This window comes from Manis javanica, chromosome 10 (genome assembly GCF_040802235.1).
Source record: "Manis javanica isolate MJ-LG chromosome 10, MJ_LKY, whole genome shotgun sequence".
Classification (NCBI taxonomy): domain Eukaryota; kingdom Metazoa; phylum Chordata; class Mammalia; order Pholidota; family Manidae; genus Manis; species Manis javanica.
This window is the reverse complement of record NC_133165.1, coordinates 105092731-105110346: the sequence shown is the minus strand read 5'-3', so window position 1 is coordinate 105110346 and position 17616 is coordinate 105092731. Positions and strand designations below refer to the sequence as shown.

The window sequence follows — 17616 nt, the reverse complement described above, 5'->3', positions numbered from 1 at the left end:
CCTTCTAGTGAACTGAAAAGTGTCTCTCTGGAACTTCTACTCATTGTTCTTACTCAGGAAATATTCATGAAATCTTCATCAAGTGCCAATATGAGCCATGCATTGTTCTAGGTCCTGGGACACAACAGAGAACAAGACAGATAAAGTCCTTATTCCCAAGGAGCTTAGAATCTAGAGGGGGAGATGCACAATTACTATATAAAGATATATATTACTAAGTAAAAAGAAGTACTAAGATACTACTTAGGTCATACTAAGCACTATGAAGAAAATAAATCAAGGTAAGGGGATTGTGAGTACAATTTTTAAAAGGGTAGTCAGGGAAGGCCACCAGAGAAGGTCGCCTCTGAGGCCGAATGAAATGAGCGAGGGTGCCTTGCGACTATCTGAGGGAAGAACATTCCAGATGGAGGGGCATCAAGGGTGAAGTCCTGAAGCAGGTGCCTGCTTGGCATATCTGAGTAACAGCACGAAGGCCAGGATGGCAGGAGTACGAGAGAGAAAGGCAGGAAAATTAGGTCAGGGAAGAATGTAAAAGCAGAGCATAAAGACCTGAGGGCTGTGCTAAGGATTTGGGGGTTTGTTCTACGAGTAATGGGAAACCACCGGAGGCTTTACGCAGAGCAGGGATGTGAGTCCATTGTTTCCAAAGCATGTCCTGGATGCTGTAAGAACAGCAAGAGGGTAAAGAGGGAGGAAGCAGACAGCTGGGAAGTTGCTGTAGCTGTCCAGGTAGCAAGTGGGTCAGAAGTGACTGGATTCTGGATATATTTTAAAGGCACAGGACTTGCTGGTTTAGATGTAGGTGTGAACGTGAGGGGCAAGTCTAAGGTAGCCCCAAGTTTCTTTTAAACAAGTAACCTATGTCAACAAATATTTGTGTAAGATGGCGGGGATACATCTATGAATAAAACAATTGGTTCATGGACTCCCCAGAAAGAAAGACAGACACATTCCCAGATCATTTTAATATATCAGAGCCTAATATATCAAAGACACTATAGTTAAGCTAAATGTTAAAATGAACATACCTGGGAACCTAGAAAAGGGGTCATGAGAGCTTCCAAGGGGAGAAATGGATGAGTAAGGGTTTGCATGAATATGAGTTGCAAGTGAAGATGTTTCCAGGGGGTGGGAACAGCCTGGTTGAGGCCTGGAAGCAGGAAATTTAGGGAGGTGTTGAAGAAAACACTAAGCACTGGATGTTACTGGAGGTTAGTGTGCCAGACAGGCTACAGGAGGAAGTGGGGTGGAGAAGTCCACAGAGACCCACTTGAGAAGGGTCTTGGCCATTCTAAGGAGCTTGCCTTTTCCTCTGAGCACAGTGGGCCGTGCGTGGCTGGGAAACCAAGGACATGTGCAGTGAGACTTGGGTCTCAGAAAGATCATTCTGGCAGCTGAAGTGTGGAGAAAGGAGTCAAGATCAGACTGGAGGCCAGGAGGCCAGTTTGGAAGCTATAACGGAAGTACCAGGAAAAAGTGCTGAGAGACTCAAACAGTAGGTAGAGGCAAAGAAACAGGGGGCGGATGTGGTCAAGAAACCCAGGGTAGAATGGACTTGAGGGCATCATGCTAAGTGAAATAAGTCAGACAAACAAAGGCAAATACTGCAGCTATCAGTTACCTGTGCCATCTAAAAAACAAGCAAACCACCTCACAGACACAGAGAACAGTTGGGCGGTTACCAGATGTGGGGCATTCGGGGGGATGAAATGGGCAAAGGTGGTCAAAAGGTACAAAGCTGCAGTTATAAGATAAATAAGTCCTGGGGATGTAATGTACAGCACACTTTCTATAGTTAACAATATTGTATATTATATTTGAAAGTTGTTAAGAAAGCAGATCATAAAAGCTCTCATCACAAGAAAATAAAAATCGGTAATTATGTGTGGTGATGGATGTTAACAAAACTTAGAGTGGTGGTAATTTTATAATATGTACATGTATCAAATTATTATGTTGTACACCTAAAACTAATCTAATGTTATATGTTTATCATATCTCAATTAAAAAAATTTTTAAGATATGGATGGTAAAGTGGTCCAGTCTTGATAACTGATAGGATGTTGGGGTGACCAAGTGTGGTCCAGGATGATTCCAAGTTCCTGATGTGGAAAATCAGAGAGAAAGGCAATGGGTGTATTTGGACGTATCAAGTTTGAGTTGCCTGAGGGATACACCCAAGTGGCTGGTCCTGCAGACAGTTAGATAAAAAAAGTCTGAAGCTCTGGGGAAAGGTCAGGGCTGGAAATAGAGACATGTCCCTGTCATTCTGTCCCTTGGGGCTCTCTAAGTCAAGTCCGATTTGCTTTTCCTTTAAATACTAGGACAACCATGATGTTCCCCTCCCTGCCCCGAGCTACCTGGATGCTAAGCCCTGTTGGTCTCCCCTATCACCGCTCACTTTGGGGGTAGTGAGGCAGAAAGCCTTGCTGCTCAAAGTGTGGCCTGTGGACCTGCAGCATTACCTGGGAGCTGAGAGAAGTGCAGAATCTCAGACTTACCCCACATCTACTGGATCAGGGTCTGAGTTTTCATAGGGTCCCCTGGTAATTTGTGCACTGTGCTAGTTTATAATACAGACTGGGTTCACACTATCAGGGTTTGTACTCAGGCCCTGATATTTATTAGCTGTGTGTTTGGCAGATTATTTAACCTCTCTGTGCCTCAATTTCTTTTCTATCAAATGGAGAACATTTTAGGACTTCCTCCATAGGGATGTCATAAAGCCTTAAGTAAAACAATCCAGGTAAAGCACTTCAGTCAGGCACTAAGCATGGGTTTATTATTGATGACAGGGCTCCGGCCCCCCTACTGTATTAACCATCCCTCTCTGAAACACCTCCAGTTTGTCTATGCCTCTTTTAAAACAGATCACCTAAAGCTGAGCACTCCCACTGACTGGGGTCTGGCTGGCCCCAATAAACTGGACTGGTTCATTCTAAATGCTCACTTGTCTACCTGCTTCTTTCAGGCACCATAGAATAGAGTCGATAGCATATAAGGGCTGAGAATTGAGCTAGGCAGCCAGACTGCCTGCTTGTGAATCCTGTCCTACAGGATTTGCATAAGTCATTTAATCTCTCTGTGCCTGCTTCCTCACCTGTAAAAATGAGATAAGAATAGTATCTATTTCATAGTGAGTGAAATTTATTCATATTTTGAAATTTACATGACTTAAAGCACTAAAATAGGGCTTGGGGCATATAAAGTATTCCCTATGCAATAATCGGCAAAATCTCCATACAATCCATACAATGCACCTCACAAAATCATGCCCAAGCCACAGCAGCTAGAGAGGTATTGGCCTGAGACTGGCTTGGAAATCAGGTCCCCTGACTCACATCTGTGACCTCTCCTCCCCGCAGGTCCATTACAGGCTAAGTGAATGGCACCCTCATTGTGCACTGCTTAACATGCACAGCTGATCTAGTGGACTTGCTCTTTCTGTGTTCAGAGCATCAGAATCCAGTTGTCTTCATATGGGGTATGGACGGAGAAAGGGACTCACTGTCTACACTCACAAAATCTTAAGGGCTTTGGATTTTGCTTCACGTCAGTAATGGATTCTGTAATTATGACTTAAACTGTGAAGTTCATTTCATGGGAAATAATTTTGATTCTCCCCCTCCCTTATTACCCTAAGTCTTAAAGGAGGTTGATGGCAGGGATTTTGCTCAGGAACCTGGTACTGAATGCATTCATTTCTTCATCTTTTCCTGTAAGTGCTGGCAAAGTAATCATCATCCCGTTTGGTCTGGTGGTGGCCTGAGGTTTTGTTGCTTTTGACTTGCTAAGTCCCACCCAAAGCAAGGTGCTATGCCAGGGGCAGGGGAACAGCTGTGCCTGAGAGTGACAACAGAATCATGGATGTCTAACTCCTGTAAGCATCAGAGCCACCATTCCCAAATTCCTCCCCAGAAAGGTGATTCAGTAGGTCAGTAGAATGTCCAGGAGCTGGCATTTGAATAAACACCCCTAGTGCTTCTCACGAAGGACACTCACTCTGAGAAACACTGGGATAGTGTAGGTGAGGGGAATAGCCTTTCGAGTCAGAGAAGGATCAAGCTTCCTTATGAGAGCTTAACTTCTCTAAGCTTTGGTTTCCCTTAGCACAGGCCAATAACTGAATTCACCTCAAAAGTTGTTGTGAGGATTAACTGAGATAGTGTGTAAAATAAAACTATGCCTCGATAGCCTGTGAGCTCAGTAAAAGTTAAGTCACTATTCTTGAAGAGGCAGTAGATAGCCTTTTGGTTATAAGCACAGCAATTGGGATACAACAGATCTGGTCTCAAATCCTGTTCCACCATTTATAAATTGTGAGGCCTTGGTCTCTCCTTCTATAAAGAATGGGGAATAATACCAACCTAAGTGTCTATCAGTAGATGAATAGATAAAGATGTGGTACATACACACAATGGAATACTGTTCAGCCATAAGAAGAAAACAAACCCTTCTATTTGCAACAACATGGATGGAGCTGGAGGGTATCACGCTCAGTGAAATAAGCTGGGCGGAGAAAGACCAGTACCAAATGATTTCCCTCATTTGTGGAGTATGACAGTGAAGCAAAACTGAAGGAACAAAACAACAGCAGACTCACAGACTCCAAGAAGGGACTAGCGGTTACCAAAGGGGAGGGGTGGGAGAGGGTGGGTGGGAAGGGAGGGAGAAAGGGGGATTGAGGGGTATTATGATTAGCGCATGTGGTGTGTGTGGGGTCACAGGGAAGACAGTGTAGTTCAGAGAAGACAAGTTGTGACTCTGTGGCATCTTACTAATGGACAGTGACTTCAGTGGGGTATGGGGGGGACTTGATAATATGGATGAATGTAGTAACCACAATGTTTCTAATGTGAAACCTTCATAAGGGTGTTTATCAATGATACCTTGATTTTTAAAAATGGGAATAATACAGTTTCCCCATCATGGAGTGGTAAAGAGGGAGACAACATGAGCCAGGACCTGAACACAATGCCTGGGATCATCATTACTGCTGCTACCCAACTGTTTCTGTCTCTCATCCTTCCAGGCACATGATAGGGTTGTGTCTTCCCAGTTAAATGTTAGGTGTGACTGTGTGACTTGCTTTGGCCAATGGAATGTGAGCAAAACTGATAGGTCATTTCTGCCACATCCCTTCTGCTCTGCTGGAAAAACTGTGGGAACACAGGTCCCTTTGTCAACCTGGATCCTGAGAGTCCACGTGGAGCAGAGGTGGCCGGGTAAACCCAGTGGATACATACAAGAAGAAAACTTTTGTTGTGTTAAGCCACTGAGATTTTGAGGTCATTTGTCATTGCAGGATAACCTAGTCCACCCTGTGTAATGCACCTAGTACACAGTAATCTCTCAAATTATTATCAACTATCATTATTATAATCATTGCCTCTGAGAGGCTTACAACTCTTGTAGAATAGAAGCAAGACTTAGGAAAAATGAAATACTAAATAACAAGCTTTCACTGCCTATAAGAAGTGCTAAATAAATGAAAAATTTCAATATAATATATATTCTAGAAGGCAGTGAAGAGAAAGAGACTGTATGTAGCCTACGATAATTAGAAAAGGTCTGGTTTTATATTAAGCCCAAATTTACTGAGACTTTAAATTTTGTTCTATCTAAAGTAAAAAGAAATTTAATTGCTGATGTGTCTTGTCATATAACCTAGACCTTGAGTTCTTGAGAAGAATCTTGAATTGAATGTTTAAGCAATTATAGGAACCAGGGCATCCCAAAGTGTTACCTGCTTTTATTATATCTCAATTTCCAAGACAAATGTCTTCCCTTGTGGCTTTTCATTAAAAAAGAAGGAAGGAAGGGAGGGAGGAAGGAACAAACAAATGAATGAATGAAACCAAACAAAGGAAAGAAAGAAGGGAGGGAAGAGATGGACAGATGGACAGCAAACAGGTATGGGATAAACTGCTGTGTTGTCCTTTCTTACTGATAGTGGCATTTCTCCCCTTGCCCCCTCCTGGGTTTGAAGCAGCCTGGGATATTGTCTGCTGCCCAAGTCACTAGCATCCAAGGAGGTCTAGCCAAAGGACTGGCAGGAGAAGGCTGCAGTGGGGGAAGCTGTGACAGACAGTTTTCTGCAGCAGCTACTAGCGCAAGGCACCAAGAGACCAGGCGGGAGCAGCCAGAGCCTAGAGCCCCGTCTTATCTGTGCACCCAGAGGAATGAGCAACCCCCGTGGTGGGAGGACACAGAGTGTGTGCAGACACCCCTCCCCTGATGCCATGAGGCTGCCTCAGCTCCCCCCTTGTGCCCTGATGCCATCCTAGACAGGCATCAGCAAAGAGCAAGAACACCCCTGACAGGAGTTTGAACTTTGAACTGATGAAATAAACTGATGCAGTAAACTTTTAAGAATAAGAACTCCAGAGCAAGATGAAATCAGTTTTAGAAAACTAAAGTACAGACTATTTTCAAACTTAGATAAAGTTTGAGTCCACCATCTATTTATCTATAATCCTATGCAGTGAAATTACAATGACTTGTAGACTACCCACATCTGTACCACTGTGGAAAAAATTAACCCACCAGCAATATGGCTTCTTACTCACAAGACACTAAAACAGCATTCACTAATTCAGAATTCTCAAGTTTAAGGTGTGCATCAGAATTATCTAGAAACTTTGTTAGAATACTCATTACTGGGCCCACACCCAGAGTCTGATTCGGTGGATCTGGGGCAAAGCCTTAGAACCTGCATCTCTCACAAGTTCTCTGTGATGCTGAGGGTGCCCCTAGGGACCACTTTGACACTCACTTCCCCAATTTATCCAAGTCTGGTGTTCAATTAGGTCTTCCTTTCTATGGTTTCTCCAGCTCCTATTCAATACTGGCAGATGAAATATTACATAACCCAGTGGCAGTTACTGTGTTAGCATCTCCATCACCATTCTCTTCCTTGTCATTACCACTGACCCTAAGCATTTACTATGAGCCGAGTACTAAACTGCTTTATACAGCTGACCTCATGCCAGACACCATTCCCTTCATGTTTCAGGTGAAAGATCTGAAGCTTTGGGGAGTCAGGGAACTTATTCAAAGTTACAGGGCCCCCAAGTGGCACAGCTGGGACTCAGACTGGGCAGCCGGACCCAGAGTCCAATTTTCAAACCAGTGAGGCCTGTCTTTCACTTGAACTATGCTCCTTATTGGGGTTACCGAGGTGGCGACAGAGTCTCAGAACTGATTTTAAAAATAACAAAAGCGTACCACTAAATATAAAAAACTCTGTCCTAGCTGTCCTTAAACACAGAGGCCTTCTAGCCATGTTTCTCTGTATCTTCTACCCCTGCCACCATTTCACTTACTTTTAAAAACTCGTCCTTTTCCCAAGCCCCCAAATTTCCATTTATTTCCTATCAGAAGTTCACTCTCTCTGCTTTCTTGTCATTTTCTCAACCATCCTTGGTAGAAGATGAGAGAAGGTTGCTTAAACACCTAACTAAACTGAACTGGGCCAAACAAAAAACCATCTCCTCCGGAGAGAACTCATGTCTGTGAGCAGAAGCAGCCGTCAGCAGTTGTGTTTGAATAGCAGCTTCTCTTTCTGTTTGATAGACAAGAGTTTATAAAAACTTACTTGTATGAGAGAAGCAGGTCCAGTGATGGGCTTGAACAAGATGGACCTGAACAGTAACAGTCCACGTTAAGTCCACCTTCTGGGTCTGCATTAGGCCCCAGGGATACTTAGCACGGTCTCCCTTTATAGCCCCCCCACAGTTTGCAGATTTTTGAGCTCCCCCTGCCCACGTGGGGGGCAGCCTCAGCAGTGTGAGCGAACTTCAGACTCCAACTTTAAAAGAGTTCATCAGGGGCGTGAATCACGTGGCCTACTGCCAAGAAAGTCTTCCCAAGGTTTTCTTCCCAAGAATTTCCAAGCTGGGCTTCCCACGGGGCGGGACAAGTCGTCTTCCGAGTCCAGTGGACAGGAGAACGTGTGTGTTCTTGCTCCCGGAGGCCTGACTAAGCCCCCGCTTCCTGGGAACCGGAGGGGAACCCGCACGGGAACCCCACTGCTCCTTCCTTCTGCTCCTCCAGGCCCGGAGTCACAGGCACGTTCCCTGAGCCCAGCTCCGCACCTCGGCGGGGCCTTCCCACAATGCCATGCGCCTGGTGGGGAGGGGGAGGGCAGGAGCAGAGGAGGGGTTGTGGGGGGGCAGGAGCCTCAACAGCGTAGCCCCTGCTCGGCCGTGGGTGGTCCTTGGTTGGTTCTGAGCTTCCAGGCTGAGCCTTTTACACCTTTCAAGACAGAATTGATCACTTGCTCTTACCCCATGTACAGCCTTTTTTTCTCTCTCAAAGGCATTCTCTTTCCTGTTTTCCTAATTAAAAAAGAAATACACTGGGGGTGGGGGGGCAGATGAAGAAAATAAGGAAATTGAGATTCCCTCCATCCAAAAATAACCACTCTTAATTTTATGTATATCTTCCAGATATTTTTTCATATATCTAAATATGTAACTTTTAAAATAAAATTGCATCATATTGTATGTACTGTTTCCTGCCTTATTTTTTCCACTTCATATAAATTGTGGATCATTTTCCATGTCAGTCCATACGCATCCACGTCACTATCCCTGGTGGTACATTATATGGCAGACTGTTATAATTTCTTTAATGGTCCCTTTTGTTGAACGCAGAGCCCGGCTAGAGTCCTCTTGCCTCCACATTCGCCACCCAACCCCAGCAAGCTAACATACAGCAAGCAATTTCTCCCCACAGCTGTTACTGCTTCTCACTTCCCCCCTGCACGGGGGCTTAGATGTTTCTCCTGTATCTCCCTGACAATAAAATGAAGGTTCCTGTGGCCAGGATTCTCACCTGGCCCCGGTTGGCTAACTCACTACACAGGTGTGAGCAATATGTCGTTACTGACTCTATATAAAGGGCACCAGCCCAGTGCTCTGGGCGACACGATGGTGCGGCTGTAAGGCTTCAGGAGAGCAGAGGCTGTCGTGGTGGCAGCACCGAGGACAGAGCCAAAGGACAGCTGAGCAGGCTGAGAGGCCTAGAGGCAGACACCGACCGACTTGCTGCATGCAGACGTGCTTGGAGTGAACAGGATTTTAGTGATTGACCTGCCATCGTGGAAATAAAGTTGTATATAACCCTTTCAGCCCAAGAACGTTCTACTGTCTTTCTCTTTGGTCACACTGAATCCATAGTGAAACCCATTGGCAAGATGCTCCCCTTCTACTTATAAGCTTCTTGTGGGTAGGACCATGACCTCTAGACATCTGAAATTCCTTTTCAGACCAATGGACAGACCGACAGACTGACAGTCACCCTGGTCAAGGAGAAATATTTGCTCTTAAATCACTCCTCTCCCTCCCGCACACACAGGGTGAGCCATTCTCTCTGTCTCCCTTCCTCTACCCTTCTTACCTTCTCCTAAGCTTGCCTCTGCAGACACGTCTTCTAGTATTATTCCTTTCTTTATTGCCTTTCTTTTTTTTCTTTTCCTCTTCCTTTCCTCTCCCTCCCTACAATTCATCCACCCATGTCACACCCACATCCCCCTCACACACACCCCTACACACACATTCCTGTAACTGGGTGTCTATCACATATACACTAGGGCCCTCTGCAAAACCAGGCTGAGCAGACCTGCTGCAGGCTGCCTGTCTGATTGCAATGCAATTGAGAGGATAATTCGTTCAGACCCTGGAGCTCATGGAATTCCTCCAGCCCCTCAAGCAGCATGGAATTTGAGCCAAGAAAAGAAGAAAAAAAAACAGAGAAAAATCAGTGTATGTCATCCTGGCTCCTCATGATGCTAACAGGAGTAGGAATTTCTGATGCATGAATCACCCTTTACATGTCAATTAACAGCCAGACAAGACTGGAAGCCTAGTTAGGCAGGGTGTCTTCAGGAGAGTCAGGAGGATTTATAGGAACCTGGATAGAACTGGGAGTTACTCTGGAGTGCTTCTACCAGCTTTCAAATGAGCATCACTGTGCTTTATCTGGGTGAAAGAACTTGTATTTTGATTCACCTCACCTTTAATGATTTTCTAAGGGAAACTTCAGATCTTTCCAGATATGCTGTTCATTTTCCTGCCATTGCCCTCCATCAGGAAAATGGCAAAGGAAGGGGCTTCCATGGGGAGGGACAAGGACACCCAGGTTCAAGTCCTACCTCTACTACTAATTATATGAGTGACCCTAGACAAGTCTCACTTTGAATGCCAATTTCTCCACCTGTAAAATTAGAAAATCATTTCCAGCTCCAAATTTCTATGTAAATAATGACTTTGCATTAGTGGGCAGAGGAAATAAATGAAAATAAAGAGGACTTGTAACAAGTAAGAGACAACATCTATTTCTCAGTGACATATAAAGCAAATGGCAAAAGGAAGTCTGGCCACTGGAGGGTGAATGATGATTCACAATAAAACTCAGAATCAGAAAGAAATGTTCCTACAGGGCTGTGATGGAGCCTGTTAACCTTTCCCATAAGCTTCTTGTGGGTAGGACCACGACCTCTAGACATCTGAAATTCCTTTCCAGACAGATGGACAGACCGACAGACTGATAGTCACCCTGGTCAGTGTTCCCACCTTTTTCTTCCTTTTTCTTTTAAGTATAGAACCTCACCCCCATCTGAACACAATTTTAGCTGGGCACTTGACCACCCAGCCAGAGCTAAAATTTCCCAGAGTCCCTTGCAGCTCTTGAAGAATGTGAACCAGTGGTCCATTCAGCACAATGGTATATGAGCAGTAGTGATATGTGCAAATTCTGTATCTCTTACTTCTGGGAGAGTAAAGTCCACTCAACTCTGGACTGTACATGAAAGAGAAAAACACTTCTGCATTGTTAAAAGAGCTGTATTTGAGTCTGTTATAGCAGCTTAACACTTCACTTGGCCAACATGGAGGTCTTCAGATAAAGCTCAAAGAAGTTAAAAAGTAATTAAAAATGTCATCTAGAAAATGACATTAGAAACAGCTGTGGCATTGTTGAAAGAGGACAGCCTAAAGAGCCTGACAGGCCTGGGTTTGAAACCTGGCTCTGTCGCTTACCAGCTCCGTGACCTTGAATAGATCATTGCCCCTGAGTCTGTTTCCTCATCTTTATTCTATAAGAAAATGCTACCTTGTTTAGGATTATCATGAAGACTAGAGGCCAAGGCAGGTAAAGTGCCTAAGTGCTCAATAAATGGTAGTTGCCGTTGTTATTCAAAGGCACTGTTCAAGAGCCAATTCAAGGACTTTACTGTGGGACCCTAAGGAGGAAAGGCATTTTTATTCTTTTCATTTGTGGGGCAGTTGTTCTTAGCTTCAGATTTGTCAACATTCCCCCGTGTCACCCACACCCAATATGAGAAAGAAGGCAGTTAGCAAAATGGTTAAAAGCCCAAAGGGGAACTAGGAAGGAAATACTGTAATATAAGAAGTGACTTTCGTGGGGCCGAGATCAGGAGATATTTCTTTCTGGCTATAGAATCCAGAATTGCACCTAACAGGCACAGTAAATTGTGTAGGTAATCAGTCTCTATTTTGGCCTTGACTGCTGGAAAACTGGAAGCCAGTGGTGTGGCTATACATCTAACAACAAATAGGGCGGTAAGACAGGCCTTTTTTGTATTTGCCTAACTCCAGGCTTCGTATGATTTTTCTAATGTGGTTTATAGTTTCCCCGTCTAGCTTCTTCCACTTTGTGCTCTCTTGGGGTATTTTGTGAGTTCCTGTAAGACTCTTGAAGTTTTTCTTGAACAAAGAATGGATGGGTGGGTGGGTGGATGGATGGATGGATGGATGGATGGATGGATGGATGGATGGATAAAAGAGTGGACTAATGACTGGAATTTTGGATTAGGAGAGGCTCTTAGAAACCATGTAATTTGTCATTCAGTCCAGGTGTTGCCTCTGCAACATTTTAACAGATGATCAGTGCAACTGCCTGATGGTCATTTTGCAGTGATTAGAAACTCACCACCTGATAAGACAATTTATTCCAGCTTTACTGCTAGAATATTGTGGTTTTTTGCATTGACATCTGATTCCTTACAGGAATATTAATATTTATGGCAAGAGGAGGTAATTCTTCTAATAAGAAAAAAAGCAATAGAAGGGGTTAAGAACAAAGTGGAATGATGTTAGTTCTTTTTCTCAGTGAACCCATATTAGCTCCAAGTGATCTCTTTAGTATTCTCTAAAAACTCACAAACCATCTGTTTGTGATTTTCCCAGTACTCAATTCAAGACTTGTATAGTTCTGTTCTGAAAATTAAAAAATGAGGTGTACATTAAGAAAGTGAAAAAACAGCCCACAGAATGGAAGAAAATATTTGCAAATCATAGATCTGGTAAAGGATTTTTATCTAGAATATATAAGGAACTTTAAAAATAATAAAAGGATGAATAACCCTATTGAAAAATAGACAAAATATCTGAATAGACATTTCTCTAAAGAAGATACGCAAGGAGCCAATAAGCACATGAAAAGATGCTCAACATCATTAGCCATTAGAGAAATGCAAATTAAAATTACAATGAGATACCATTTCACACCAATTAGGATAGCTATAATAAAAAACAAACAGATAATAACCAGCATTGGCGGAGGTAACAAGACTGGAACCTTCATCATATACTATTGAGGAATTGTAATATGGTATAGCTACTTTGAAAACCAGTCTGGCAATTCCTCAAAATATTAAACATACAGTTATCATATGACCCAATAATTCTACTTTAATATTAGTTGTACACCCAAGAGAAATGAAAACATATGTTCAGATACACACACAAAAAAAACCCCAACAAATTTGTACACAAATGTTCATAGCAGCATTATTCATGATAAGGGAAGCAACTCAAATGTACATCAACTGATGAATGGATAAATAAAATGAAGTAAATTCATACAATGGAATCTTATTCAGCAATAAGAAAGGATGAAGTACTGAAACATACTACAACATAGATGAACCTTGAAAACTTGAAATTAAGTGAAAAAAGCCAATCTTGAAAGACCACATAACCTATGATTCCATTTATATGAAATTCCCAGAATAGACAACTACATAGACACAAAGAGTCGATTAGTAGTTGCCTAAGGCTTGGGGGCAGGGGTACTGGGTGTTGGCGGAATACAGGGAGTTATGCTAATGGGTAGTTTCTTTTGAGGTGATAAAAATGTGAAATTAATAGTGGTGGTTGCACAATTTTGTGAATTTACTAAAAATCTCTAAATTGCACGCCTAAACAGGTGAGTTGTATGGAATGTGAATTAACATAACAAAATACTGAAACAAAAAATAGGTTATTTTAAAAATGAGGTGCAAGTGTACCAATCATTATTCTTGGTTGCAAACATCAGAATCTACTATTGATGGTTTAAGCAGAAAAGGGGATCTATTAAGGTTATTAGGAATTTCATAGACTCTTAAGGAGGCTCAGGGTGTCAGTCCTCAAACCATACCTTGGGACTGCCATCAGTGCAGCCACCACCCACCACAGACGCTACAGATCTCACCAATGAGGTTTGGAACTGAAGTTAGTTTCCCTTCACTGCTGTTTGCCAAGATTTGGACTTCTCTGTCACAACATCTTACACAAGGCTTCACCATGATCTCTTCTGGAAAGAAGTCTAGGGGAAGGCCATCTGACTGGCTGAGCCCAGGTCACATGTCTGCACCTCAGCTGCAGAGGAAGCTGGGAAAGTGAGTTTTGGCTTCTGCCTTAAGGGGAAGATTGTATGTTAGAAATACTCCAACAGAAAGGAACCGTGTCTCTTTTTATCCTCCCATCTGACTGTCCACTGGATAGGGTGAGTTTTCTTCTGCTAGTTCAGAGTTTATATGTTGTTTTTTAATGATGGTTGCCATTAACTACAGACCCATTTGTAGGTTTCTTTATATGCAGTGGTGTGCTGCTGACAGCTTGTGCACAGTGCTTTCTACTCTGCACTCACTGGCTTCAATTTCATAGCTTGAAATCTGTCATGCTGGGAGTATTTACACCATGGACATTGTCAAATGCCACAAATCAGGGCTTCTTCCCCACCAGAGAACCAGTTGTTAAACATTTACTAGCATGCCACTGTCTTTACCCCATCAATATCTAGATTGTTGTTATAACAAGACAAGTATTTTAGTGCGGATCTCCCCAACGTGGGATCCATGCTGGTCTGCAAGCTGTTTATTATCAGTCTGCAATAAATACAGAAATTTAGAGTAATTTACAGCAATTTCAAATTGCTGTGACATCCAAAGTATAATTTTTTTCTTTTGTATTTCACAAAAGCTTCAGTCTAGGATGGATTGGAAATTTAAAACTGATACATCACCACAGGTTGGCTGAGAAGTCTACCCACATGGTTCTTCATCTTCACCTCTCCCCTCATGCAACAGGTATTGATACTATCTTCCCAGGTATTAAAAGTCCCATTATCTAACTGTAGATGAATTTTCATCAGCTTCTTAGCTCATGGCCTTTAAAAATTGACCCAGTGTCTTTGCTCAGGTTCTGCTGTTTGAATTCTCCTTGGCAGTCTCTTCTCCCAACTGAGGGGCTAAAAAGAAGTGCCAGAGTTTAAGACAAACAAACAAACTCACATGGATTACAAAATATTTCTCCCTCTCTTTCTCTTTCTCATACATAAAACCAAGAAGGATATATGCAAACTTATAACAATTGTTATCTTTGAGTGATGAAGACTATGAGTAAAAGCTGTGCTCTTTTGCATATTTGAATTTTTTACCTTTTCTACAATGAATATGTATTATATTATAAAGAGAAAAAGTCCGTGCCTCATCCCCTAGCTTTCATAGCTTTCCATGGATTTCCCCTCTATCTTCCTGTTCCCTTGAGAGGAACACCTTTCCATCATTCATAAGTCATTCCTAGAATGTCTTAGGACACTGGCATAGAAATATTGTCTTGATACTCTCATCTATTAAATCTCTCTCAGAACTGGTCTGCAAACACTGAGCTATCAGGTGGAGTTGAGTTTGCCCCCTGCCCTGATTTCCTACAAAACCTTGCAGTTTCTGCATTTACTGAAAAATTATTCTAATCTTGATTTGCTGGAATATCATCACTAATATTCCCCAACGGTGGGTATGATACATGCACTAAATGCTGAGTTCTCCCTATATAAATCAGGGATCTTTCTGGGCTTATCCTAAGCCTCTTGAACACAAGGATTTGTGGGAACTATTTTAGTTTGTGGTCAAACTGTAAGTATTGAAAGACAGTCATATTTCTATAGAAAATTTTTACATCCAAGGAATTTCAACATTTTCAGTATCATCTCACCCTATTCTCAAGTCAGATCCTTGAAGTAATAATAATTAGAGAGATTTAAATTAAGCCCATAGTGTGTACAATTTTTACCTATAAATTATGAGAGATTTATTTAATGCTATTATCCAATCTTGGAAAAACTGAGGAAATTGGCCCTCTCATATACTACTTATAGGAGCACGGATTGTTATAATCTTTCTGCAGGGCAATTTATCTCTCTGTATCAGAAGTATTAAAAATGCATACCCAGGCAGAACTTCTGGCTAGGGCATAGAGAAGAGGTTGGCAAATTCTCCCCTGTCCCCCATCCAAAAATAAAAATAAATAAAACTGGACAAAATTGTTCAAAATCAATAATTTCAGAGCTCTAGAAATTGATCAAAGGCAGACATAAAATTGAAAACTGTTCATGAAAAACCGCTGAACTGTGTGTAACAGGAGTCTGTGGCATTATTGCCCAGAACTACTCCATCCTCCACCTAGCTCCTGTCACAGTGGTGCTGTCAGGCAAGGGCATTCTCTGAGTAACAGTAGCTTTGCTACTGGAGGGGGTCTGACTTGGAATGGGGGGAGGAAAACCCATGCCTAAATGTATTGTCAGTAAATGTAGCAAACTTGGTAGAAAATAAATATGGAAATCCTACAGTTATGATACTTTGAAGTTGCATTGCTCATTAGGGTGAGTGGCATAATGAGGGACTAGCCAAAAATTTAATAGGAAGAGACTGGAAATGAGAGAGTCCTAACAGCTAGATGAGCTCCTCGTGCAACCCTGGCTAACTGGGAGCCTGCATATGCATTAATCTGTAGTTTGAAGAGTTCAACAACGCCCAAGTAGGATAAGCACAAAGACACATAACAAACTATTGAATGCTAAAAAACAAAATCAAAATCTTGAAAGCATCAAGAGAAAACTGATATCACATACAGGAAAACAGTCTTATGATTTATGGCTAACTTCTCATCAGAAGTGATAGAAGGCAATAGGCAGTGGAATGATGTACTCAAAGTGCTGAAAGAATAAACTGTCAAAGAAGAATTCTATATCCAGCAAAGTTAACCTTGAAAAATGAAGGGAAAATAATGATATTTGCAGATAAACAAAGATTAAGGGAGTGTGTTGCTAGGAGGCCTGACTTACAGAGAATGATAAGAAAGTCTATCCAGCTGAAAGAAAGTGATACCAGATGATAACCTGAATGAACAGAAAGAGGTAAATGGTAAATATGTGAGTAAATAGAAAAGACTGGATAAATGTATTTTCTCTCTTCTCTTCCTTTAATGCCTTTAAAAGACATAAGATTGTATAAAGCAATCATTATAATATTGTATTATCTGGCTTATAACATATAGCAATGTAATATATGTGACAAAGCACAAATAAGAGCTAATAAAATTGGAGCAAAGTTGTTATAGTTTACTCAAATTCAGTCAGGAATAACTTCAATTAAGATGTGATAACTTAAAATACATATTGTGATTCATAAAGCAATCACTAAGGAGATAACTAAGATGATACAGAGTTACAAAACAAGATCTCATTAGGAAAGTTCAAACCAAAACCACAATGTGAAGTGCTACCACTTCACCCCCCATAGGATGGTTATAATAAGGGAAAGAAAAAAATCCGGAAAGTAACAAGTGTTGGTAAGGATTGGAAAATTGAAACCCTCATACATTGCTGATGAGGACTTAAAATGGTACCAATGCTGTAGAAAGCAGTTTGGTGGTTCCTCAAGAAATAAATATGGAATCACCATTAAGTATACATTGATTGTTACATAATTCATAATGGCATATATCAATTCCACTCCTAGGTATGTACCCAAAAGAAAATGGGAACCCAAAGAGATACTTGTACATAAATGAAGCAGCATTATTCCCAAATGACAAAATTCTATAATGTGGATCAACCTAGAAAACATGCTGAGTGAAAGAAAGACACAAAAGGTTCCATGATGTATAATTTCATTTATATGACATATCCAGAATGGGTCAATCCATAGAGACAGAAGGCAGACAGTAGCCAGGACCTGGCAGTTAGAGGGGGTACTGAGGAGTGATTGTTTATAGGCATGGGGTTTTCTTTTGGTGTGCTATGTTTTGGAAGTAAATAGGGGTGGTGGTTGCACAACAATGTGAATGTACTAAATGCTACCCAACTTTATACTCTAAAACGATTAATTTTGTTATGTTAATTCTACTCAATTTTTAAGATTTATAGACCCTATATCTAGAAAATCCCTCGAAATCTACCACTATTTTTTTTAAACCTACTAGAAGAAATATATTATTTTAGCAAGGTTGCAGGCAACAAAATCAATATACAAAAATCAATTGA

General features: G+C 41.7%; 1 long non-coding RNA gene across 2 annotated transcripts in view; it reads right to left on the bottom strand.

Annotated features, from left to right (window-relative positions):
* Positions 1–8045, bottom strand: part of LOC118970211 (uncharacterized) — a 59503-nt gene extending 51458 nt beyond the window's left edge. For both annotated transcript variants that reach the window (XR_012121787.1, XR_012121788.1), the window contains exon 1: positions 7601–8045. This is a non-coding gene — a long non-coding RNA (uncharacterized lncRNA). The remainder of the gene's footprint in view (positions 1–7600) is intronic.
* Positions 8046–17616: the final 9571 nt, after the last annotated feature.